The following is a 26,315-nucleotide window of genomic DNA, read 5'->3' on the forward strand; positions in this document are numbered from 1 at the left end:
ACTCAAGCAATAAACAAAAAAATTGAACAATACCCCCCCCCCCCTACGGATTCCCTGGGTCATTCATAGCGATTTTAGGAAAACCCAAACGACTGTATAAACAAGGTGATAAGAGTGAGTGTGGTAACTATCGCGATATTAGCCTGGTCTGTTTAGGTCGGAAATTAATTACTAATATGATACTTTTTAGGCTGAGAAATGTTGTAGACAAAGTCTTAAGAGAAGAACAGTACGGTTTTAGAAAGGGTAGAGGATGTGTCGACTAAATTTTCACTCTTAGGTTAATAATTGTGAAGTGCCTGAGCTATCAAACAGCTTTGGTCCTCAGTTTAATAGATTATAAGCAAGCGATCGATTCTGTTGATAGAAGCGATTTAGCGAAGGTCTTATACTTAGACTTAGATTATGCTGATGATTTGAGCATCTTAGATGAAAGTGTGAGCAAAATGAATGCACTTTTAAAGGTTTTGTGAGTTCTGTGTGCTACAACAGATTTGAAAATTAATGCTAAGAAAACTAAATCGCAAAGGCTAGGGATAAGGGAAGATGAAAATGTGACGTTGGGTAATGAAAAGATTGATCAGGTGGAGAGCTTCACTTACCTTGATAGTATTATTAGTAAAGACGGTGGGAGCAGTAAAGACGTTAAGAGTAGAATAGCCGTTCACAGTTAAAAAAAAGTTCGAAAGAATAGGAAGATAAGTCTGCAAAGCAAGAATATTAGAGCGATGACAGTTGTCAAGTATGGTTCTAAAGCATGGGCGCTCCAAAAAGCGGATGAATAGTTGCTAAATTTTTCCCAGAGAAATTGCCTGCGGATCGTTCTGGGTACCCGGCTGACTGACAATATTTTAAATAGTAGGTTATACGAATAGCGTGGATTAATCCCACTTTCTAGGGCTATAATGAGAGAAAAATTGAGATGGATAGGGCACGTTCTGCTGGTGAAGGATGACAGATTGCCGAAGATTGTGCTTTCAGTCAACCGTCTAGGCTTAAACGGAAACCAGTTCGTCTGCGGTTGGGGTGGGAGGATGCCACGAAGGAAGATTTAAGAGAAATAGGGAAAAAGAACTACCCGCCTATAGAAACCCTAAGAGACTTTTAACTTGCCGAACAGAAACAGATCATGTTTCAACAGGCTTTACACAGAAACTGTTTAATGCCTCTGCTTAAAAGTTAAAAATCAGACTTTTCTTTCGTCATTTTTTTTTTCTTTTGTTATCTCCCATGGTAATTTTTGTTATAAATATTAATACTATGTACAGCTACTTAAAACAGAATTTCAAAGAGGGCTGTTGGTTCCCGAAAGCCATGAAAATGGCTCCTACAAGCCAGGTCCAAAGCCATGAAAATGGTTTCTACAAGCCAGGCCCAAATCCATGGAAATGGTTCCTACAAGCCAGGCTCAAAGCCATGGAAATGGTTACTACAAGTCAGGTCCAAAGCAATAGAAATGGTTCCTACAAAACAAGGTCCAAAGCAATGGAAATGGTTCCTACAAGTCAGGTCCAAAGCCATGAAATGATTCCTACAAGCCAGGTCCAAAGCAATGGAAATACTTCCTACAAGCCAGGTCCAAAGCCATGAAATGATTCCTACAAGCCAGGTCTCAAGCAATGGAAATGGTTCCTACAAGCCAGGTCCAAAGCCATGGAAATGAATCCTATAACCCAGGTCCAAAGTTATGGAATCGGTTTTTACAAATCAGGTCTAAAGCCACGGAAATGATTCCTACAAGCCAGGTCCAAAGCCATGGAAATAACAACTGATCTGTTTTCTCCTCATTTGTCTTGTCCCAAATACTTGGCAGATGCTCCTGACTGTGTGTGACAACCTATAAATAACAAAACATAAATCTTCGAGTAAAAATTAAAAATAAAGACAAACGTTTGCGCAGGAAAGGTGCGAGGGGATTCATTCTTTTTATAGATTTTTTTTAGAACCACCGTTTTTTTTTGTATTTTCGTAGAGAAAAATCGATAAAACAACGAAACTGCCCAACCTCCATAGATTGTAAAAAGATCACTTTTGCCTTCTCCCACTACAATTTTCTAAATTGACGCCCCTAGTAGTGGTCTGAATTTTCCCTAAGTTTCCCTCGCTTGTACTGGATTTCAGTAGCTAATGTTATCTTCCTATGGTGTAATGAGAAAATCTATCCGATTTTATCCAGGTTTGAGTTTGACAGCTATTTTTCATTTTTTTTTTTAAGGTTAGAAATTATTAAGATAGAAACAATCAAACGACATTGTGAAGGAAATAAAACAAATAAGGAAATTTTAATTTCCCTTGTGCGATTCTGAATAATGTAAAAAGATGATACTGGAGGCTGTTACTGAATCTCAGAGTATGCAGACTAAACCTAGGGTAAAACGAGGTGAATTGCTGCACCGCTTTATTGCATACGTTTTACCAATTAAATCTGTTTTTTCTTATTGATGAATGGGCAACTTTATTCCTGTTGTCACATCAAAGTTATTTACTGATTGAGACGAATTAAATTTTCGATTTACCATTTTCTTTTATTAATTTGATGCATTATTTCGTTGCGTCAGTGTGGTTTTCATGATAGCTGTTTCAAATTGTCTTTTCCTCTCCCCCTCCTTCCGCTTTCTCTTCCAGTTCCTTCCTCCCCATCTCTGTTGATATGTTCATTATTTCTTTCTTTTTCTTTTTATTTACTATATATCTCTTTTCAGCTTGAGGAAGCAAATGCAAAGGTTGTTAATCTTACGGCCCAAGTAAATTCCTTAGAAGATTTCTTGAAGAAGAATGAAAAAAGAGTTGAATTTGCCACATTGAGTGAATATAAAGCTGTAAAACATTGTCTTGGCGCCATAGGGGTGAGTCCTTTCTTATTTGTCTATAAAGTTCATGCTTCTGAAATAGTTTATTTTAAAATAATAAACTGTTAAAATAACAATTTTTATTATAATAACAATAAAATATAGCTTTTACCTTCTTTTTTTTTATAGAAGTCAAGATAAGTGTTTTATCCTTTTTTACCTGATTTGATCTTAACCTGACCTGCACAAGGTTTTACGAGCCTGAGGTCTTGTACAAGACCAACCATATTTTTAAAGATATCTCAAAGGAGCACATATGTTCAAAGGAAAGGAGGATGTTTTGTATATATATGGGTTTATAAGTATTATTTTGCTAGGTTTATAAGTGTTAATTCTTTTCAGCTAGGGGTGCAATGATTGACGAATACTAAGTCAGTAACTGTTGATAACAGCTAATTTTAAGCTAAATCTGTTGATTTTTTAAAATCAAAGAAGTTAAGTTAGAAGTTAGGCAAAATAGTATTTTGCCCTGTTGTCTTCATAACTTGCTGTAAAGTTCTTTTTCAAAAAACTGTTTCTGTTTCCTGGTAACAAATCAGTTTGTTACCAAAAATCAGTAACAAAAAGAACTTTACAGCAAGTTATGAAGACAACAGGGCAAAATACTATTCAGGCTGCAATCAGAACATGTAGGAACAAATTCATACTTAGCCCAATTCTATAATGAAAACCTAAAATGTAGCTACTGTGATCAACTGGAAACAGTAAATCACCTTCTACTACAGTGCCCAGTCACTGGCTGGCATAGACAAAAACTTCATGATCTTATGTGTGTAAACAAACTTAAAGACTACCACGACCTTCTCGGCAACTCAGCAGCAGCTGATGAGAATGTAACAGTGAGTTCAGCAATAATTGAATTTTTACACAAGATCTCAAGGGATAAATCCCTATGATTAATCTTCTTTATTTCAGCAGTGTTCATCCAAAGTCCATGATCCTCAAGTCATGCCAGTGAGAAGGAGGATTAAATTCGTTATCATCATCATCACTGATCAATGAAACTTAATTGTGCTCAGCCTCACCATTATTCAACTGATCCTCAGCTTTGGCTAGCAAAATATGTTTCATTTAGTCACAAATTATACCAATGATTTGGTTACGTATATCTCCTTGTATCAACCTTTTCTTAAAATCAGGGTGGCTTCCATTAGCTATTGCTAGCTGCTTAAAACTATGTTCACTTACCTGCACTGCACACGCGTGTGCAAACTGGTTCTCTAAGCTATCCACTTTTGCTTCTACAAGAACTTCTGTATGCTTCATAGAACTGTTTTGTTTCATGTCAATCATTTTCACTCTTACTGCAATCAGCATGGGCAATAGCATTTGCAACAGCATTCATAGCAACTTTGACAATTCTTTTTATAGCATCATGTTGATAATTCCACCAAGTTGCATTGGGAATAATCATCTGCTTTGACATTAAATATTAGTTTACCAGAGGCTTTCAAGCTCTGCCTTGTCACATTTGACAGTGCTTGACACTTCCCTGTTGAAGCATTGTACAGTTTTTCAAATGGCAAATTTGACATGGTTCTTTCACTGTCTTCACTAGCAACAAGATTCAAAGTTGTACTATGAAAGTGAGAGGATAAGTAGCATTTACTTTCAAATTCTTCTGTTTCTTCTCACTTTTCTGTCTGCTAGTCAAGCAAATTTCCATTAGAAACAATAAGAGAGGTGTCATTTTCACTTTCAGTATCTTGATGATCATCATTTCTATTAGGCATAGTGTCAGTAGGGCAGACTGGATATGCCAATTCTCTGAAAGCTTTCACAAAATTACAGCCACATTCTGTTACAGTTTTCACAATTTTTGTGTATAGGAGACCACAGGTTTTTTAAATATTCTTAAGATAGTCAGAACTGGTAGAATAATAATGTATGTCTTTGAATCTTTGATAAGTGATTGCATTTCACCTTTGGCTAGTGTCAGTGTTTTTCCAGTGAAATGACAATGTAGCTTTTATGTTTTACAGTCTATATATCTGTTGTAGTGCAGACACAATCCAAGTCAGCAGATTTTTTCTTCAGATTTGTCATCACCTCTTTGAACCACTGGTCTATATAAGTAGACAGAGTGTCTCAAGACATAATTCTTGCATAAGGAGCCAAGCCTTGCAAAATGTTTTTGAAAACTTTTTTCTCTACAGTCATAAAAGGCTGCATTTATGTAGTCTTCAATGAGATCTTCAATTTTCCCCTGAGAAAGCTTATTTGGCTTTTTCTCAAAATAATCCCTGCTCAGAATTCTTTTTCTAGGAGGATGTTCTGCCATGGTTTCAGAATCCAAACTGCTGCAATACTTAGGGTGACTTGGTTTAACAGCCTCTTCAGACATCTGACTTATTACCATCAAGAGAATTTTTGAGATCATTAATTTTTTTCTCTCTTTTTTTGTCATAGATCTCCCAGTATTTCAACAAGAGCTAAGAGCTCATATGGCACTTGTGACGAGGCGAGAAGAGCTAAGAGCCAAGAGATCATATGGTATGAGCTCTAACAAAATTCTATGAATCAATAGATTGAATTAAAAAGGAAAATAAGAGGCTTAATTCCAGTCAGGATTTAAAATAAAAGCTCTGAGTCATGATGTCCTTCTAAATATCAAAATTCATTAAGATCCGATCACTCACTCGTAAGTTATAAATACCTAATTTTTTCTAATTTTTCCTCTCCCTTTAGCCCCCCAGATGGTTGAATCTGGAAAAACAACTTTATCAAGTCGAATTGTGCAGCTCCCTGACACGCCTACCAATTTTCATTGTCCTAGCACATCTAGAAGCACCAAACTCGCCAAATCACTTAACCCCTCCCCCCAGCTCCCCCAAAGAGAGCGAATCCAGTACGATTCTGTCAATCACGTATCAAGGACACTTGTTTATTCTATCCACCAAGCTCCATCCTGATTCCTCCACTCCAAGTGTTTTTCCAAGATTTCCCCTCCAACTCCCCCCAATGTCAAAAGATCTGGTCGGGATTTGAAATAAGAGCTCTGAGACATGAATTCCTTCTAAAAATCAAATTTCATTAAGATCCAACTATCTATACATAAGATAAAAATACCCCAATTTTCACGTTTTCCAAGAATTCCGGTTTCCCCAACCAACTCCCCCCAATGTCACAGGATGTGGTCAGAATTTAAAATTAGAACTTTAAAGCACAAGATCTTTCTAAATAGCAAATTTCATTAAGATCTGGTCACCCTTTTATAAGTTACAAATACCTCAATTTTCAAAATTACCCCCCCCCCCCAATTCCACCAAAGAGAGCAGATCTGGTCCAGATATGTCAGTCACGTATCTTAGACAGGTTTCTATTCTTTCCATCCAGTTTCATCCTGATCTCACCACTTTAAGTATTTTCTAAGATTTCCAGTCCCCCCAAGTGCCCCCCCCCCCCCCGATTACGCTTGATCCGGCTGAGATTTAAAATAATAGGTCTGAGTTACGAGGTCCTTCTAAATATGAAGTTTCATGAAGATCTGATCACTCCTTTGTAAGTTAAAAATACATCATTTTTTTCTTATTTTTCAGAATTACCCCCCCCCCCCATAGATTGGATCCGTTCCAATTATGTAAATCACGTATGTAAGACTTCTGCTTATATTTCCCACCAATTTTCATCCCGGTCCCTCCAGTCTAAGCGTTTTCCATGATTTTAGGTTCCTCCACCACAAACTTCCCCCAATGTCACCAGATCCGGTCAGGATTGAAAATAAAAGCTTTGAGGTGATATCCTTCTAAATATCAAATTTCATTTAGATCCAATCACCCGTTTGTAAGTTAAAAATACCTAATTTTTTCTAATTTTTCAGGATTAACCCCTCCCCCAACTACCCCGAAGAGAGCGGATCTGTTCCGTTTATGTCAATCATGTATATAGGACTTGTGCTTATTTTTCCCACCAAGTTTCATCCCGATCCCTCCACTCTGTGTTTTCCAAGTTTTAGGTTTCCCCCTCCCAACTCCCCCCAAAGTCACCAGATCCGGTTGGGTTTGAAATAAGAGCTCTGAGACATGATATCCTTCTAAATATCAAATTTCATTGAGGTCCGATCGCCCATTCATAAGTTAAAAATACCTCTTTTTTCATTTTTTTCAGAAATAACCCCCCCCCCCCCCAACTACCCCAAAGAGAGCAGATCCGTTCCAATTATGTCAATCATGTATCTGGGACTTGTGCTTATTTTTCCCACCAAGTTTCATCCCAATCCCTCCACTCTAAGTGTTTTCCAAGTTATAGGTTTCCCCCTCCCAACGTCACCAGATCCGGTCGGGATTTAAAATAAGAGCTCAAAGACACGATATCCTTCTAAACATCAAATTTCATTGAGATCCAATCACCCGTTTTTAAGTAAAAAATACCTCATTTTTTCTAATTTTTCAGAATTACCCCCCCCCCCCAACTACCCCAAAGAGAGCAGATCAGTTCCAATTATGTCAATTATGTATCTGGGACTTGTGCTTATTTTTCCAATCAAGTTTCATCCCAATCCCTCCACTCTAAGTGTTTTCCAAGATTTTAGGTTTCCCCCCTCCAACTCCCCCCAATGTCAGATCCAGTCAGGATTTAAAATAAGAGCTCTGAGACACAATATCATTCCAAACATTAAATTTCATTAAGATCCCATCACCTGCTCATAAGTTAAAAATACTTCCTTTTTCTATTTTTCCCAAATTAACTGGCCCCCCACTCCCCCCCCCCAGATGGTCAAATCGTGAAAACGACTATTTCTAATTTAATCTGGTCCGGTCCCTGATACACTTGCCAGATTTCATTGTCCTAGCTTACCTGGAAGTGCCTAAAGTAGCAAAACCAGGACTGACAGACATACCGACAGAATTTGCAATTACTATATGTCACTTGGTTAATACCAAGTGCCATAAAAATCATAAGCCAGTGATATGATACGATACAGATGATTGCCAGCAAAAACTGAACAAATACAATAGGGGGCAGAGTATGACTTTCTCTACGCCATTATGATTTAAAAGGTAGATGTTATTGATACACTTAAACATAGAAACTACCAAAGCCGTACCCAGGGGGTTGGCTACCAAGTTTCAACCCCACCCCAAATTTTTTCAACTCGTAAAAAGTAACAAAATACATATAAACAAATTGTTCCACGTTTAGTACTTTTTTCACCCCTCCTCCCCCCAACAAAAACTGGCATATGCCCTTGAACACATAAGAAATCTGAATAAATAAAAACAAACCTGAAAAGCCAATAAGAGAAAAAAAAATTTAACTAAGGGTGCGTTTGTTTACTTGTCCGATTACTAATCTGATTAATCCAAGCGTTTTTTGAGACACATATGACGTCAGAGGTTAGTCGGATTATCCCCACAAACGCTCAGGATTACTTGTCCGTGGGCTGGCACTTTATAACCCCCAAATAAAAAGATTATTTGAGGATTGTGACGTCAATGCTATATATTTTTTTAAATGGATAAACATGTGAAATCGTTAAGTCTAGAGAAAAGACAAGGATACTGTAAATAATAGAAATAGTCTTAGCTTTTCAGTGACCTGTAAGTAATATTATGCATATTCCTTAGTACCTAAAGGGTTTTTGGTGTTCTAGGCCTGTCTTGCATAGGCTAAGCTTCATAAGGAGTCAGAAGAAAAGTTTTTTTGTTATTAAAAAGGTTGATTCTTAGGGAGGCAGCTATCACATTGGTGAGTTAGTCAAATGTTTTTATATCAAACAGGCCTAGTTTCTAAACCATCCTATAATTATTAGTTGGAAAAAATTTAGAATGATTAGGCCAATACCTATAGCCTTTTATATAGTCTATATTTGTTGAGATTGCTATTTAAACTGGATTTTTAAGATACAGTAGGGGTAAAATTTTACTTTAGCTATTTTTGGCTATCTTTGAAAGAGGTTAGGCTAGGAAAATGAAACTTTCAGGGATGTGTCTACAGGCTAAAGTATGTCCCAGGAAGGTATTTTGAAGTACCTACTTCTACTTCTTTTCCCTCTAAAGGGTCCTGAAATTTTTGGGTGCCTTATTTTTTGGTTATCAGTTTCTTTTTCTCTGGCCTTAGTTCTTAATTATTCTGGCCTTAGACAACTCCTGTTGATTGAGCAGAACTTTAAGCCATAACACTGTTTTTTTCTAATTCTAGAAATAATCTTTTATGCCACCTCATTATAGGTTAAATATATGGCTTATATTATTTATTCTCCATGAATTTTTGTTTTATTTGATTTCATTGATGTCAGTTGCTTTCTGTTAAAAATACATTTATTTTTTTTACATCAAGCTTCTTCTTTTGTGAAAAAATTTGAACTGTTTTTCTTTTTATATATTGTATAAAATGTAAAGGAATACCTGGCCCTTCATTTCACAGATTCAACTGAAAGTATTTGAGGCATCTTACATCAAAATTCATTTGACACATTTTAATGTTTTTTTTTTTTTAGATGACATAGGACACCATTAAAGTTTTGCATTTGCTTTGCTAAAAATTGTCTTAAAAAGTGCCAAGTTTAGAGAGTTATGTTAATATTTTTCTTGCTGATGAGTATAATTTTTTTTTTTAATTCCTTCTGTTTAAAGAATTTTAGAGAGATTCTGAGCCAACCATGGGTATATTGTTGTTACAAATGATTTTTCTCAAATGGGCTTGTGGAAAACAAATAGAACATATAATTTCTCTTTTTTTATTATTTCAAAACCAGAATATCACAAAACTAAGCATTAATATTGCTGATTGTACCTTAAGTAAATACAATCCCTGATGGAGTTTTGTTGATACCTGTTTAAAAATTTATTTGTCTTAATGAAATACATATTGTTTGTGGGACAGCAATGAGCAACTATGACTTGAGTTTTTTTTTTTTTTCAATATTTTCTTTTTTCCAAATAATTTTTGTTCTCTGGTGACATTTGTGTTCCTTCCTAAGTGGCTGGCACTCTAGGTTGAGAATCCTTTATCCAAAGGGCACAGGTTTAATTTCTGGCATTAGCAGTTTATTTGGTTTGGGACGAAGGTCAGTGATGTAACTCTGTAAGTTCAGCCAGAATTGGCCCAAACTTAACAGGTTACCTAGAGAAATCTGGGGTCAGTAAGCAGGAAGGACATGCAAAAGCATAGGATGACTGGCCCCTAGCTTCCTATTGCACTTCCTGTCTAAAGGATTACCTGGTCCTTTACTAGGCTTCTGACTTAGCCATAGGAGCTTTCTTTTAAACCCATTAAATAAAAGTACAAAGGAAGAAATGTCAGTAAGGTGGTCCTTCCTTTTCAATGAATTTTTGATGTACAGACAACAGTGTAGGTCATAAGAATTGGCTGGTGAATGTTTTGCAAGGTTTAAAAATTTAGGGCAATTGCTCAGGTTGGCAACTGAGCACAAAAGTAAAATTTTGTGAATGGTTTTTCTTTGTGAATGTTATATTTATGTCATGTCCAGAATTTTAAAGTTAATCTTCATTGTTTTTTTTTTTTTTTTATTTCCATGGCCCTAGGACTTTAGTGTATTAAAACCTGCCTATGTCCATCCATTTTCTTTTAAACAGAGAGGAGTTCTATGTTTCCTAGCTTCAATAAATTTATATGCAATTTTGAGACCAGGGTTACAAAGTAGGTCAAAACTTGCAAGTGGAACTATGATATTACTAATTAATTTGTAAGAAATGTATATCAATTTAAAGATTAAAAAATTATGTAGAAAACAAACAAGACAAATAAATAAAAGTATCCCTTTACAACCATTTAATTAAGTGTAACAAATGTAGATTATCCCTAAGATTGAAATGAACAAAGCTTCAATTATGAATCTGTTTTCTTTAAACAGACTGAAGGGACAAACCTCCAAGCTATGACAAATTCAATCTCACTTTTGATCTCTTTCCTTTTCAATAGGAACTTTCTTTGGATTTTTTTTTCAACCAAGTAAAAACAGTAGGGACATGATCAGGTATAAGTGACCTTCCACTAAGCCTACATACCCAGGGGAAAATTGTGCAGCTATACTAATAATTGGTAAATTTTTTGTTGTTCATATGTTTGATTTACAAATAAAGTGAACATACTCCTTGATGCCCTTTTTTATTTTTTACAAACATAATAAGTGCTTCAAGTACAAGTTTTTGAGCTCTTGAAAATGACCAAAGTATACTCAAATAGTTTTTGGGTATAAGAAAGCTTAAAACATTGGTCTCAAACTTACTGTTTCATTATTAATCCATTTTTTACATGTTGTATAATCTATGAGCACTGATTTTCCACAATTAAGTTGGATTAATAAATTTTACAATATTATGCTGTATTTCTTCTTCTTTGATGCCAAATTTTCAATTAAGGTACATGTTTTTGGTCATTTTTGACAAAATAATGTATGTTTTTCACTGCCAAAATTTGTTAGGTTAAGTAAGGTCAAAAAGTGCTTAAACTTGAACTAGCAAAATAAGCAATTATTATATTTGTAAAGAACATACAAAAAGGCATCAAGTGGTATATTCACTTTATTTGTAAATCAAAATATGAATTACAAGAAATTCACCTCTAACATGCCTAATTTGCAAACATATAGCCCAAATTATATATTTCCAATGTTTTCTGCCACCTGTTACTTGTTTTTTCAGTTCTTGTTTTGCCACAGTTGCCTCAATTAACAGGTACAAGGGTTGAGGGATAGATTGGCAGAATCAATAGAAAATATGTAATTTCAGCTATAGATTTCCATATTAGGAGGGTTGGGGCTAAAGTAGAGCAGGGCTGCATGTAGAAAGCTATAATTATTATGTAAATTACAAAGAATCATCTTTTTTTTTAACAGGTTTTCTTCTATAGGTCTACAGGTCCTTCTCTTGGCTTATACCACATCAAGCATTATATAACCAAAGAAGAATAAGTAGCAAAAAGCTATATATACATAAGCACATGTTATTTAACAATGACTTCTCTAGTGCTTAACTATGACCCCTTAGTAATATTAACAAGAAACAAGGGTAAAACTGGTGCAAACAGTATTACTGGCTTTCATATAAAGTGAATATACCACTTGATGCCTTCTTATATGCTCTTTACAAATATAATAATTTCTTCTACTGCAAATTCAGATTTAAGCACTTTTTCACCTCTTGACCTCTTAAAAATGACCTATAAATGGAGTCATTACAAATCTGTAATAGTTTAGAAACAAATTTGGGCTATATATTTGCACATCAGGGGGGTGGGGGTAAAGCATAGCATATATTATATACATAAACTAACCATTGCTGTTTTTTTTTTTTTTTAACGTGTTTGTGCACATCAAATTTTAATGAAAAGAGAAATCACCAGTGCAACAGCACACACATAAAAAAAATTCAAGCAATGGTTAGTTTTCATATTTAATATATGCTACACTTTACCCCCACCCCCTGATGTGCAAATATATAGCCCAAATTTGTTTCTAAACTATTACAGATTTGTAATGACCCCATATATAGGTCATTTTTAAGAGGTCAAAGTGCTTAAATCTGAACTTGCAGTAGAAGCAATTATTATATTTGTAAACAGCATTACAAAAGGCATCAAGTGGTATATTCACTTTATATGAAAGACAGTAATACTGTTTGTACCAGTTTTACCCAATGGTAAAACTGGTGCAAACATAAATAGGTAACAGAAAAAGTGAAATTTAGTGTAAATGACAATCAGGAACTGGATCAAGGGGGCCAAAAACAGGGCTATATAATTGGAGTTCAAAGAACGTGGTGATTTTTTAGTGAAAAAAAAAACACTTCCCTGGCTAATTTAGGACTTTGAATTAATTAGCCTACCAAAATTTTCCTATCCGATGCAATTGAAATAATTTTCCCTTTTCAGAGCATTAAGACAATTTATCACAATAAAAAATATCCAAAGCATCTTGAATGGAATGACTTAAAATGGCAAATCACAACCACAATTTGAAATCTTACAATTAAACTTCTGGCCACACAAATTGTATTAGGCTACCCAGCTCTGAAATAATTGCTGAAGCTGTATTTGCCTGTAAAATTTGAAACAGGCCCAAAGTCCTAGCCTCTTCCTTGTCAAAACTTCACATAGCATTAAAACAATAATTACACGTGACCAATGTTGTTAAATTATTCGCAATTAATCTTGCCATTTTAAGTGACACGTGGCCAGACAAGTATTTGTTGCTATCTTTTAGGGGTTAAACCTCGATTAGTAAAAATCCCATTGGACAAGTAAACAAACGCACCCATAGTTAAATTTTTTTTTCTCTTATTGGCTTTTCAGGTTTGTTTTTATTTATTCAGATTTCTTATGTGTTCAAGGGCATATGCAAGTTTTTGTTGGGGGGAGGAGGGGTGAAAAAAGTACTAAACGTGGAACAATTTGTTTATATGTATTTTGTTACTTTTTACGAGTTGAAAAAATTTGGGGTGGGGTTGAAACTTGGTAGCCAACCCCCTGGGTACGGCTTTGGTAGTTTCTATGTTTAAGTGTATCAATAACATCTACCTTTTAAATCATAATGGCGTAGAGAAAGTCATACTCTGCCCCCTATTGTATTTGTTCAGTTTTTGCTGGCAATCATCTGTATCGTATCATATCACTGGCTTATGATTTTTATGGCACTTGGTATTAACCAAGTGACATATAGTAATTGCAAATTCTGTCGGTATGTCTGTCAGTCCTGGTTTTGCTACTTTAGGCACTTCCAGGTAAGCTAGGACAATGAAATCTGGCAAGTGTATCAGGGACCGGACCAGATTAAATTAGAAATAGTCGTTTTCACGATTTGACCATCTGGGGGGGGGGGGGGAGCGGGGGGCCAGTTAATTTGGGAAAAATAGAAAAAGGAAGTATTTTTAACTTATGAGCAGGTGATGGGATCTTAATGAAATTTAATGTTTGGAATGATATTGTGTCTCAGAGCTCTTATTTTAAATCCTGACTGGATCTGACATTGGGGGGAGTTGGAGGGGGGAAACCTAAAATCTTGGAAAACACTTAGAGTGGAGGGATTGGGATGAAACTTGATTGGAAAAATAAGCACAAGTCCCAGATACATAATTGACATAATTGGAACTGATCTGCTCTCTTTGGGGTAGTTGGGGGGGGGGGGTAATTCTGAAAAATTAGAAAAAATGAGGTATTTTTAACTTAAAAACGGGTGATTGGATCTCAATGAAATTTGATGTTTAGAAGGATATCGTGTCTTTGAGCTCTTATTTTAAATCCCGACCGGATCTGGTGACGTTGGGAGGGGGAAACCTATAACTTGGAAAACACTTAGAGTGGAGGGCTTGGGATGAAACTTGGTGGGAAAAATAAGCACAAGTCCCAGATACATGATTGACATAATTGGAACGGATCTGCTCTCTTTGGGGTAGTTGGGGGGGGGGGTTATTTCTGAAAAAAATGAAAAAAGAGGTATTTTTAACTTATGAATGGGTGATCGGACCTCAATGAAATTTGATATTTAGAAGGATATCATGTCTCAGAGCTCTTATTTCAAACCCAACCGGATCTGGTGACTTTGGGGGGAGTTGGGAGGGGGAAACCTAAAACTTGGAAAACACAGAGTGGAGGGATCGGGATGAAACTTGGTGGGAAAAATAAGCACAAGTCCTATATACATGATTGACATAAACGGAACAGATCCGCTCTCTTCGGGGTAGTTGGGGGAGGGGTTAATCCTGAAAAATTAGAAAAAATTAGGTATTTTTAACTTACAAACGGGTGATTGGATCTCAATGAAATTTGATATTTAGAAGGATATCACCTCAAAGCTTTTATTTTCAATCCTGACCGGATCTGGTGACATTGGGGGAAGTTTGTGGTGGAGGAACCTAAAATCATGGAAAACGCTTAGATTGGAGGGACCGGGATGAAAATTGGTGGGAAAAATAAGCAGAAGTCTTACATACGTGATTTACATAATTGGAACGGATCCAATCTATGGGGGGGGGGGTAATTCTGAAAAATAAGAAAAAAATTATGTATTTTTAACTTACAAAGGAGTGATCAGATCTTCATGAAACTTCATATTTAGAAGGACCTCGTAACTCAGACCTATTATTTTAAATCTCAGCCGGATCAAGCGTAATCGGGGGGGGGGGCACTTGGGGGGACTGGAAATCTTAGAAAATACTTAAAGTGGTGAGATCAGGATGAAACTGGATGGAAAGAATAGAAACCTGTCTAAGATACGTGACTGACATATCTGGACCAGATCTGCTCTCTTTGGTGGAATTGGGGGGGGGGGTAATTTTGAAAATTGAGGTATTTGTAACTTATAAAAGGGTGACCAGATCTTAATGAAATTTGCTATTTAGAAAGATCTTGTGCTTTAAAGTTCTAATTTTAAATTCTGACCACATCCTGTGACATTGGGGGGAGTTGGTTGGGGAAACCGGAATTCTTGGAAAACGTGAAAATTGGGGTATTTTTATCTTATGTATAGATAGTTGGATCTTAATGAAATTTGATTTTTAGAAGGAATTCATGTCTCAGAGCTCTTATTTCAAATCCCGACCAGATCTTTTGACATTGGGGGGAGTTGGAGGGGAAATCTTGGAAAAACACTTGGAGTGGAGGAATCAGGATGGAGCTTGGTGGATAGAATAAACAAGTGTCCTTGATACGTGATTGACAGAATCGTACTGGATTCGCTCTCTTTGGGGGAGCTGGGGGGAGGGGTTAAGTGATTTGGCGAGTTTGGTGCTTCTAGATGTGCTAGGACAATGAAAATTGGTAGGCGTGTCAGGGAGCTGCACAATTCGACTTGATAAAGTTGTTTTTCCAGATTCAACCATCTGGGGGGCTAAAGGGAGAGGAAAAATTAGAAAAAATTAGGTATTTATAACTTACGAGTGAGTGATCGGATCTTAATGAATTTTGATATTTAGAAGGACATCATGACTCAGAGCTTTTATTTTAAATCCTGACTGGAATTAAGCCTCTTATTTTCCTTTTTAATTCAATCTATTGATTCATAGAATTTTGTTAGAGCTCATACCATATGATCTCTTGGCTCTTAGCTCTTCTCGCCTCGTCACAAGTGCCATATGAGCTCTTAGCTCTTGTTGAAATACTGGGAGATCTATGACAAAAAAGAGAGAAAAAAATTAATGATCTCAAAAATTCTCTTGATGGTAATAAGTCAGATGTCTGAAGAGGCTGTTAAACCAAGTCACCCTAAGTATTGCAGCAGTTTGGATTCTGAAACCATGGCAGAACATCCTCCTATAAAAAGAATTCTGAGCAGGGATTATTTTGAGAAAAAGCCAAATAAGCTTTCTCAGGGGAAAATTGAAGATCTCATTGAAGACTACATAAATGCAGCCTTTTATGACTGTAGAGAAAAAAGTTTTCAAAAACATTTTGCAAGGCTTGGCTCCTTATGCAAGAATTATGTCTTGAGACACTCTGTCTACTTATATAGACCAGTGGTTCAAAGAGGTGATGACAAATCTGAAGAAAAAATCTGCTGACTTGGATTGTGTCTGCACTACAACAGATATATAGACTGTAAAACATAAAAGCTACATTGTCATTTCACTGGAAAAACACTGACACTAGCCAAAGGTGAAATGCAATCACTTATCAAAGATTCAAAGACATACATTATTATTCTACCAGTTCTGACTATCTTAAGAATATTTAAAAAACCTGTGGTCTCCTATACACAAAAATTGTGAAAACTGTAACAGAATGTGGCTGTAATTTTGTGAAAGCTTTCAGAGAATTGGCATATCCAGTCTGCCCTACTGACACTATGCCTAATAGAAATGATGATCATCAAGATTCTGAAAGTGAAAATGACACCTCTCTTATTGTTTCTAATGGAAATTTGCTTGACTAGCAGACAGAAAAGTGAGAAGAAACAGAAGAATTTGAAAGTAAATACTACTTATCCTCTCACTTTCATAGTACAACTTTGAATCTTGTTGCTAGTAAAGACAGTGAAAGAACCATGTCAAATTTGCCATTTGAAAAACTGTACAATGCTTCAACAGGGAAGTGTCAAGCACTGTCAAATGTGACAAGGCAGAGCTTGAAAGCCTCTGGTAAACTAATATTTAATGTCAAAGCAGATGATTATTCCCAATGCAACTTGGTGGAATTATCAACATGATGCTATAAAAAGAATTGTCAAAGTTGCTATGAATGCTGTTGCAAATGCTATTGCCCATGCTGATTGCAGTAAGAGTGAAAATGATTGACATGAAACAAAACAGTTCTATGAAGCATACAGAAGTTCTTGTAGAAGCAAAAGTGGATAGCTTAGAGAACCAGTTTGCACACGCGTGTGCAGTGCAGGTAAGTGAACATAGTTTTAAGCAGCTAGCAATAGCTAATGGAAGCCACCCTGGTTTTAAGAAAAGGTTGATACAAGGAGATATACGTGACCAAATCATTGGTATAATTTGTGACTAAATGAAACATATTTTGCTAGCCAAAGCTGAGGATCAGTTGAATAATGGTGAGGCTGAGCACAATTAAGTTTCATTGATCAGTGATGATGATGATAACGAATTTAATCCTCCTTCTCACTGGCATGACTTGAGGATCATGGACTTTGGATGAACACTGCTGAAATAAAGAAGATTAATCATAGGGATTTATCCCTTGAGATCTTGTGTAAAAATTCAATTATTGCTGAACTCACTGTTACATTCTCATCAGCTGCTGCTGAGTTGCCGAGAAGGTCGTGGTAGTCTTTAAGTTTGTTTACACACATAAGATCATGAAGTTTTTGTCTATGCCAGCCAGTGACTGGGCACTGTAGTAGAAGGTGATTTACTGTTTCCACTTGATCACAGTAGCTACATTTTAGGTTTTCATTATAGAATTGGGCTAAGTATGAATTTGTTCCTACATGTTCTGATTGCAGCCTGAATAGTATTTTGCCCTGTTGTCTTCATAACTTGCTGTAAAGTTCTTTTTGTTACTGATTTTTGGTAACAAACTGATTTGTTACCAGGAAACAGAAACAGTTTTTTGAAAAAGAACTTTACAGCAAGTTATGAAGACAACAGGGCAAAATACTATTTTGCCTAACTTCTAACTTAACTTCTTTGATTTTAAAAGATCAACAGATTTAGCTTAAAATTAGCTGTTATCAACAGTTACTGACTTAGTATTCGTCAATCATTGCACCCCTAGCTGAAAAGAATTAACACTTATAAACCTAGCAAAATAATACTTATAAACCCATATATATACAAAACATCCTCCTTTCCTTTGAACATATGTGCTCCTTTGAGATATCTTTAAAAATTTGGTTGGTCTTGTACAAGACCTCAGGCTCGTAAAACCTTGTGCAGGTCAGGTTAAGATCAAATCAGGTAAAAAAGGATAAAACACTTATCTTGACTTCTATAAAAAAAAAGAAGGTAAAAGCTATTTCATATGGACCTACGTGTAAAACCAGTTTTTTATTACATATACCTCTTTTTCATTGTTATTTTAAAATAAACATTGTTATTTTATTTTTTTATATTATTGTTTATATATTATGTTTTTTATTTATTTTTATTTTATTTTATTATTTTATATATATTATTTTTATATACTATTTTTTTATTTTATATATATATATATATATATATATATATATATATATATATATATATATATATATATATATATATATATATATATATATATATATATATATATATATATATATATATATATCATAGTATATTTTATTGTTATTATAATAAAAATTGTTATTTTAACAGTTTATTATTTTAAAATAAACTATTTCAGAAGCATGAACTTTATAGACAAATAAGAAAGGACTCACCCCTATGGCGCCAAGACAATGTTTTACAGCTTTATATTCACTCAATGTGGCAAATTCAACTCTTTTTTCATTCTTCTTCAAGAAATCTTCTAAGGAATTGACTTGGGCCGTAAGATTAACAACCTTTGCATTTGCTTCCTCAAGCTGAAAAGAGATATATAGTAAATAAAAAGAAAAAGAAAGAAATAATGAACATATCAACAGAGATGGGGAGGAAGGAACTGGAAGAGAAAGCGGAAGGGGGGGGAGAGGAAAAGACAATTTGAAACAGCTATCATGAAAACCACACTGACGCAACGAAATAATGCATCAAATTAATAAAAGAAAATGGTAAATCGAAAATTTAATTCGTCTCAATCAGTAAATAACTTTGATGTGACAACAGGAATAAAGTTGCCCATTCATCAATAAGAAAAAACAGATTTAATTGGTAAAACGTATGCAATAAAGCGGTGCAGCAATTCACCTCGTTTTACCCTAGGTTTAGTCTGCATACTCTGAGATTCAGTAACAGCCTCCAGTATCATCTTTTTACATTATTCAGAATCGCACAAGGGAAATTAAAATTTCCTTATTTGTTTTATTTCCTTCACAATGTCGTTTGATGGTTTCTATCTTAATAATTTCTAACCTTAAAAAAAAAAATGAAAAAAAATTGTCAAACTCAAACTTGGATAAAATCGGATAGATTTTCTCATTACACCATAGGAAGATAACATTAGCTACTGAAATCCAGTACAAGCGAGGGAAACTTAGGGAAAACTCAGACCACTACTAGGGGGCGTCAATTTAGAAAATTGTAGTGGGAGAAGGCAAAAGTGATCTTTCTACAATCTATGGAGGTTGGGCAGTTTCGTTGTTTTATCGATTTTTCTCTACAAAAATACCAAAAAAAACGGTGGTTCTAAAAAAAATCTATAAAAAGAATGAATCCCCTCGCACCTTTCCTGCGCAAACGTTTGTCTTTATTTTTAATTTTTACTCGAAGATTTATGTTTTGTTATTTATAGGTTGTCACACACAGTCAGGAGCATCTGCCAAGTATTTGGGACAAGACAAATGAGGAGAAAACAGATCAGTTGTTATTTCCATGGCTTTGGACCTGGCTTGTACAAACCGATTCCAAGGCTTTGGACCTGGATTGTAGGAATCATTTCCGTGGCTTTAGACCTGATTTGTAAAAACCGATTCCATAACTTTGGACCTGGTTATAGGATTCATTTCCATGGCTTTGGACCTGGCTTGTAGGAACCATTTCCATTGCTTGAGACCTGGCTTGTAGGAATCATTTCATGGCTTTGGACCTGGCTTGTAGGAAGTATTTCCATTGCTTTGGACCTGGCTTGTAGGAATCATTTCATGGCTTTGGACCTGACTTGTAGGAACCATTTCCATTGCTTTGGACCTGTTTTGTAGGAACCATTTCTATTGCTTTGGACCTGACTTGTAGTAACCATTTCCATGGCTTTGAGCCTGGCTTGTAGGAACCATTTCCATGGATTTGGGCCTGGCTTGTAGAAACCATTTTCATGGCTTTGGACCTGGCTTGTAGGAGCCATTTTCATGGCTTTCAGGAACCAACAGCCCTCTTTGAAATTCTGTTTTAAGTAGCTGTACATAGTATTAATATTTATAACAAAAATTACCATGGGAGATAACAAAAGAAAAAAAAATGACGAAAGAAAAGTCTGATTTTTAACTTTTAAGCAGAGGCATTAAACAGTTTCTGTGTAAAGCCTGTTGAAACATGATCTGTTTCTGTTCGGCAAGTTAAAAGTCTCTTAGGGTTTCTATAGGCGGGTAGTTCTTTTTCCCTATTTCTCTTAAATCTTCCTTCGTGGCATCCTCCCACCCCAACCGCAGACGAACTGGTTTCCGTTTAAGCCTAGACGGTTGACTGAAAGCACAATCTTCGGCAATCTGTCATCCTTCACCAGCAGAACGTGCCCTATCCATCTCAATTTTTCTCTCATTATAGCCCTAGAAAGTGGGATTAATCCACGCTATTCGTATAACCTACTATTTAAAATATTGTCAGTCAGCCGGGTACCCAGAACGATCCGCAGGCAATTTCTCTGGGAAAAATTTAGCAACTCTTCATCCGCTTTTTGGAGCGCCCATGCTTTAGAACCATACTTGACAACTGTCATCGCTCTAATATTCTTGCTTTGCAGACTTATCTTCCTATTCTTTCGAACTTTTTTTTAACTGTGAACGGCTATTCTACTCTTAACGTCTTTACTGCTCCCACCGTCTTTACTAATAATACTATCAAGGTAAGTGAAGCTCTCCACCTGATCAATCTTTTCATTACCCAACGTCACATTTTCATCTTCCCTTATCCCTAGCCTTTGCGATTTAGTTTTCTTAGCATTAATTTTCAAATCTGTTGTAGCACACAGAACTCACAAAACCTTTAAAAGTGCATTCATTTTGCTCACACTTTCATCTAAGATGCTCAAATCATCAGCATAATCTAAGTCTAAGTATAAGACCTTCGCTAAATCGCTTCTATCAACAGAATCGATCGCTTGCTTATAATCTATTAAACTGAGGACCAAAGCTGTTTGATAGCTCAGGCACTTCACAATTATTAACCTAAGAGTGAAAATTTAGTCGACACATCCTCTACCCTTTCTATAACCGTACTATTCTTCTCTTAAGACTTTGTCTACAACATTTCTCAGCCTAAAAAGTATCATATTAGTAATTAATTTCCGACCTAAACAGACCAGGCTAATATCGCGATAGTTACCACACTCACTCTTATCACCTTGTTTATACAGTCGTTTGGGTTTTCCTAAAATCGCTATGAATGACCCAGGGAATCCGTAGGGGGGGGGGTATTGTTCAATTTTTTTTGTTTATTGCTTGAGTAACTGAACACAATACTGTACTTAAGAAAATAGTTGTGATTTTGATGCAAATGTTCTGAACACTTTTGATTCTCAGGGATTTATTCTAACACTCATAAAAATTCAATAGCTAATCAAGATCTTTTCATTAAAATCTTTAAAAAAAAGATTTTAGATGAATTTAGCTTTTGAATAAACAAATTACATATCACCGCAAAGGGACATGAGGCTTTAGAGATAAGTGGATAAGAAAAGATATAAAAAAGACTGAGAATCACTGCCCTGTATCTTTGCAAGAAAAAGTTCCACAATTCTAGGAAGATTGTATAGATACAATCGTAGAGATGCAATTTGGAGTTATAATAATCAAAATTTAATACAACACCAACATGAAATGCGACTTAAAAGCTGAAATATAATAATTCTGAGGTTAAAGAAGCAGAAAGTAGTACCCAAAAAGTAATTTGTTTTTTCGTTAGATTTTGACAAATAAAGCTTCATTTTTCAAAATTTTTAGCTCCATTTTCTTAGTTCCAAAATTATTAGTAATGTAATTTTGTCACATTTAGCTCACACATATGCAAAATATTCTACCTCGAAATATGGGGAAAAATAGTAACCAATTCGAAGTGATTTTCCCATGATAAATTTTTAATGTTCATGAAAATCATAAGCTCCATAATACCAGTGGCAAAAGTTTTGACAGCAAATGGCGAAGTTTTTAAATGTCAAAATGTCGTCAAATGTCAAAGCCATAATATCCTCTTATATATCAAGATCTACTTTTATTTTCATACCACGGTTTTTTTCAATACAGCATGATTTTTTTTTTTTTTTTTTTTTTTTTTTTTTTTTTTTTTTTTTTTTTTTTTTGTAATTATGATGTTTGTATATAAAAAAATTTCTAACCTCTTTTTGAGATTCTTCCAATTTTTCCATTAGCTCCTCCTTAACATGATCAGTGTTCCTGGCTGTTTCCAGCTCCTGAAGTTTGAGCCCCAACTGATCAGTCTCTTTTAACAGAACGTCTTTTTCAGAGCTAGATTCTTTGATTACGCCCCTTAAATTTTCCGTTTCTTTAATAGCACTATCTAACTTCTCTGACAAATGACTTGAGTGGTCATTTGTCAAATGACTTGAGTGGGCATTTTCTTGGTGAACACGTCAAAGTTTGGCTGGGACACTGGTGCTCTTGATTCCAGGTCTTTTACAACACCTTTCACACTCTGTAGTTCAGCAAGAGTGTGAAAGGTGTTGTAAAAGACCTCCTTATTCTCTTTCAGTTGTTGTCCTTGTCGATTCTCTAATGAAATTAGTTTTTCTTGTAGGCCAGTGATCTTGTATTCAGCTTCAGCAAGTTGTGTACCAATCTCCATCTTCTCCTTCAATACTGTTTGGTGCTCGTTTATGATGCTCGTGTAACGAGCTAAAGTATAACAAGTCGTCTAAATTTTTATTGAGGGTAGAAATTGAATTAGCGTGCTCGGCTTTTTCCAGTTTAAGCTCATTTACTTCCAATTTCAGCTTCTCAACTCCCTAAAAGTTTATATACAAAATCAATATATATTTAAAATTAAAAACAATGAAGCCATCAATTTTGAATTTGTATGCTCGGCTTTTTTCAAGTTAAGCATATATTTATCTCCGATTTAACCTTTTCAACTTTCTAAAAAATTATATACATTATACATAATAAACAAAATTTAAGTAATATTGATTTTGCATCTGCCTAGTCGATTTTTTCCTGGTTAAGGTCATTTAATCCCGATTTAAGCTTTTCAACTCCTTGAAAGTTGACATACAAAATTAATAAAAGTTAAAGCAAGTATCAATTTTGAATCTGCATGCTCGGAATTTCCTGGTTAAGGTCATTTGATCCCGATTTAAGATTTTCAACTCCCCGAAAGTTTACACACAAAATTAACAAAAAAATTAATGCCAATATCGATTTGCATCTGCATACTCGGTTTTTTCCTGGTTAAGTACATTTAATTCCGATTTAAGCTTTTCAACTTTCTAAAAACTTATACACATGATTAACAAAAACTAGACCTAAGTTGCATTGGGAACGTTTGGTGTTACCGCAACCTTTGTTCGGCTTCGCCAAATAAAGTGTTGCGAGAGCAACGCTTTGATTTTGTTTCGTCGGTTCGATTAATCGCTGATATTGTTAATCTGTAAGGATCTTAAAATAAATACTAGGTACACCAACTCGCAAAAGTTACGAACTCTCATTGCAACAAGCAAAAGTTGTAAACCCCTCGTTGCTGATTAAATTTTAATTAAATATAATTAAACCCAATATAATATAATACAAAATTTATAAAAATAAAAGGCAATATCGATTTTGTATCTGCATGCTGAAATTTTTCCTGGTTAAGCACATTTAACTCCTATTTAAGCTTTTCAACTCCTTGAAGGTTCATATAAATAAAAAACAGAACCAATATCGATTTAGCATCTACATACTCGAAATTTTCTTGGTTAAGTTCACTTAACCCGATTTAAGCTTTTCAACTCCATGAAAGTTTATATAACTTTCATAAAATCGATTTAAAATTTGCATACTTGGCTTTTTCCTGGTTAAGTGCATTTGACTCCGATTTAAGCTTTTCAAATCCCTTAAAATTTAAATACATATAAAAAAAAAAAAAAAATTAAAGCCAATGCAGCCAATCGAATTTGAATTTGAATGATTGGCTTTTTCCTGGGTAAGTACATTTAATTTCGATTTAAGCTTTTCAACTCCTTGAAAGTTTGTACAGAACACAAATTAAGACTCAAAACTAAACAAATATAGCAAATTGGTGATATGGCCAGTCAATTTAAATTGTGCGTGCTCAGCTCTTTCTTAATTAATCGCTTTAAACTCTGATTTAAGCTTTTCAACTCCTACAAAGTTTATTAAGGACATAAATAGAGATTAAGAGTGGCCATTCGTTTATAATAGATTTTATCAAGTGGGTGTACCATTTTCACCTGTTTGTTTTGGAACAATATACAGTCTATTCTTTCATCGAATAATCTTAATTCAAGCTTTGTTCAACAGGCAATTCCGAAGACCATACTGCCTTTCTATGACGATAAACAAAAGTTCGAATAGGGATGGATCCTTTTATTAGACAATGATGTTTTGTGAAAGTTATTATCGCTATCTAATAAAAGCATTTATCCCTATTCAAACTTTTATTTATTAATCAACAAGTTAGAGAACAATCAAAATGAAAATAAAAACAAGCATTATAAATAGGTCACTGCTATAAAAGGGGCTCTTCCCTCTTAGATTCAGAACTCCAGGCTAGCTTGAAATGCATTCAATTCAACACATTCACTTCTTTATGCCGAAGAACAGGAATAAAAAACAAACCATAATTCATTTAGCAAAATTACAAGATACTTTATCGTATTAGGGAAAAATTGAACCATTTTAATGTTGAATATTAATTTATTGATTCCCAAAGACAAATGCACTTTCAAAAGAAAGCTGGATCTTCTTAAGCTGTTCGGTGTCACAAGTTGTAGGCTTATTTTTGCTGCCTTTCAATTCTGTTTTTAATTTAACCCGCACCTTCAAAAGAAAGCTGGATCTTCTTAAGTTGTTCGGTATCACAATTTTTGGGCTTATTTTTTGCTACTTTTCTGCTTTTTAATTAAACATGCACCTTTAAAAGAAAGGTGTACCTTCTTAAGCTGTTCGATGTCACAAGTTTTTGGCTTATCTTATGCTGCCTTTCAATTCTGCTTTTTAATTTAACCTGCTCCTTCAAGGAAAACGTGGATCTTCTTAAGCTGTTCGGTGTCGCAAGTTGTAGGCTTATTTTTTGCTGCCTTTCAATTCTGCTTTTTAATTTAACCTGCACCTTCAAAGTGCAGATTTGCATTGGATCTTCTTAAGTTGTTCGGAGTCATAATTTTTGGGCCTATTTTTCGCTGCTTTTCAATTTAATCTCCACCTTCAAAAGAAAGCTGGATCTTCTTATGCTGTTCGATGTCACAAGTTTTCATTTTTTTTGTTGCCTTTCACTCCGCCTTTCTTCTTTTTAATTTGGCACCCGCTTCTACCAAAAATTACATAACTTTATGAGCAGGTGTTTTTAAACAAAAATGAAATTCCGGATTTTTCATAATTTTACATGATATAAAGGGTTGAGTAGTTGTTTCGATTAATTCAAACAGGTTTCATTGCCGCTGTGATTAGTGCTGCCAGAACCTTGGGGATTGTATTTTGCCCTTAAAAGGGTTCTTTAATTGTAACTAAATAGTCATGGGGCACAAGATAGTCACCGAAGTCATGTCCAATCGATCCATAATCCAGAAGCCTCATCCAACTGTATTCTATCACTTGAGATTGATAGCAGCAAAATTTCATAAGTAGCATTGTTTTTCAAGGGGATATAAAGCTGCTCCAAGGCATTTTGAGGTCTACCTTGAGTGATCTAATTTATAAATTAGGATGTTTTTAGGGGAATTGTGTGAAAGCGCAGAAGGCAGTGACTTAATTTTGTTGGGTATTGGTGTTCTTGTTTTGTTTTATGAATACGGCCACTGGCTTTGAACTACACATAACATAGGATTTATTTCTGAAATATTTCTATCATAAGCCCAGATGGGCCAAATTCAATTTTTTAGTCAATAAACGAAAAAAAGCACAAAAAAAGCAAGACAATACAATAGGGCTAGTGAGGGGGAAAAATTCAGAACGTCATATATACATAGGTACACATGTATTGTCCTTACGGATTCAATTACCTAGTGGTCAATAAAAGCAAACACTACTAGCAGTAGTTCCGTGGCAGGGAAGATTGTACCGTTAGCTATGAAGCTATCCTTAAA

General features: G+C 35.1%; 1 long non-coding RNA gene across 2 annotated transcripts; it reads left to right on the top strand.

Annotated features, from left to right (window-relative positions):
- The first annotated feature begins 8,297 nt into the window (after positions 1 to 8,297).
- LOC136042769 (uncharacterized) lies at positions 8,298 to 26,157 on the top strand. 2 transcript variants are annotated; one of them, XR_010621421.1, is made up of 3 exons: positions 8,298 to 8,389; positions 19,638 to 19,804; positions 24,532 to 26,157. It is a non-coding gene; the product is annotated as an uncharacterized LOC136042769 (long non-coding RNA). The 2 variants fall into 2 exon arrangements; XR_010621422.1 differs by lacking the exon at positions 8,298 to 8,389 and adding an exon at positions 13,025 to 13,103.
- The last annotated feature ends 158 nt before the right edge of the window (positions 26,158 to 26,315 follow it).

The sequence above is a fragment of the Artemia franciscana genome, unplaced genomic scaffold, assembly GCF_032884065.1.
Source record: "Artemia franciscana unplaced genomic scaffold, ASM3288406v1 Scaffold_1971, whole genome shotgun sequence".
NCBI lineage: Eukaryota > Metazoa > Arthropoda > Branchiopoda > Anostraca > Artemiidae > Artemia > Artemia franciscana.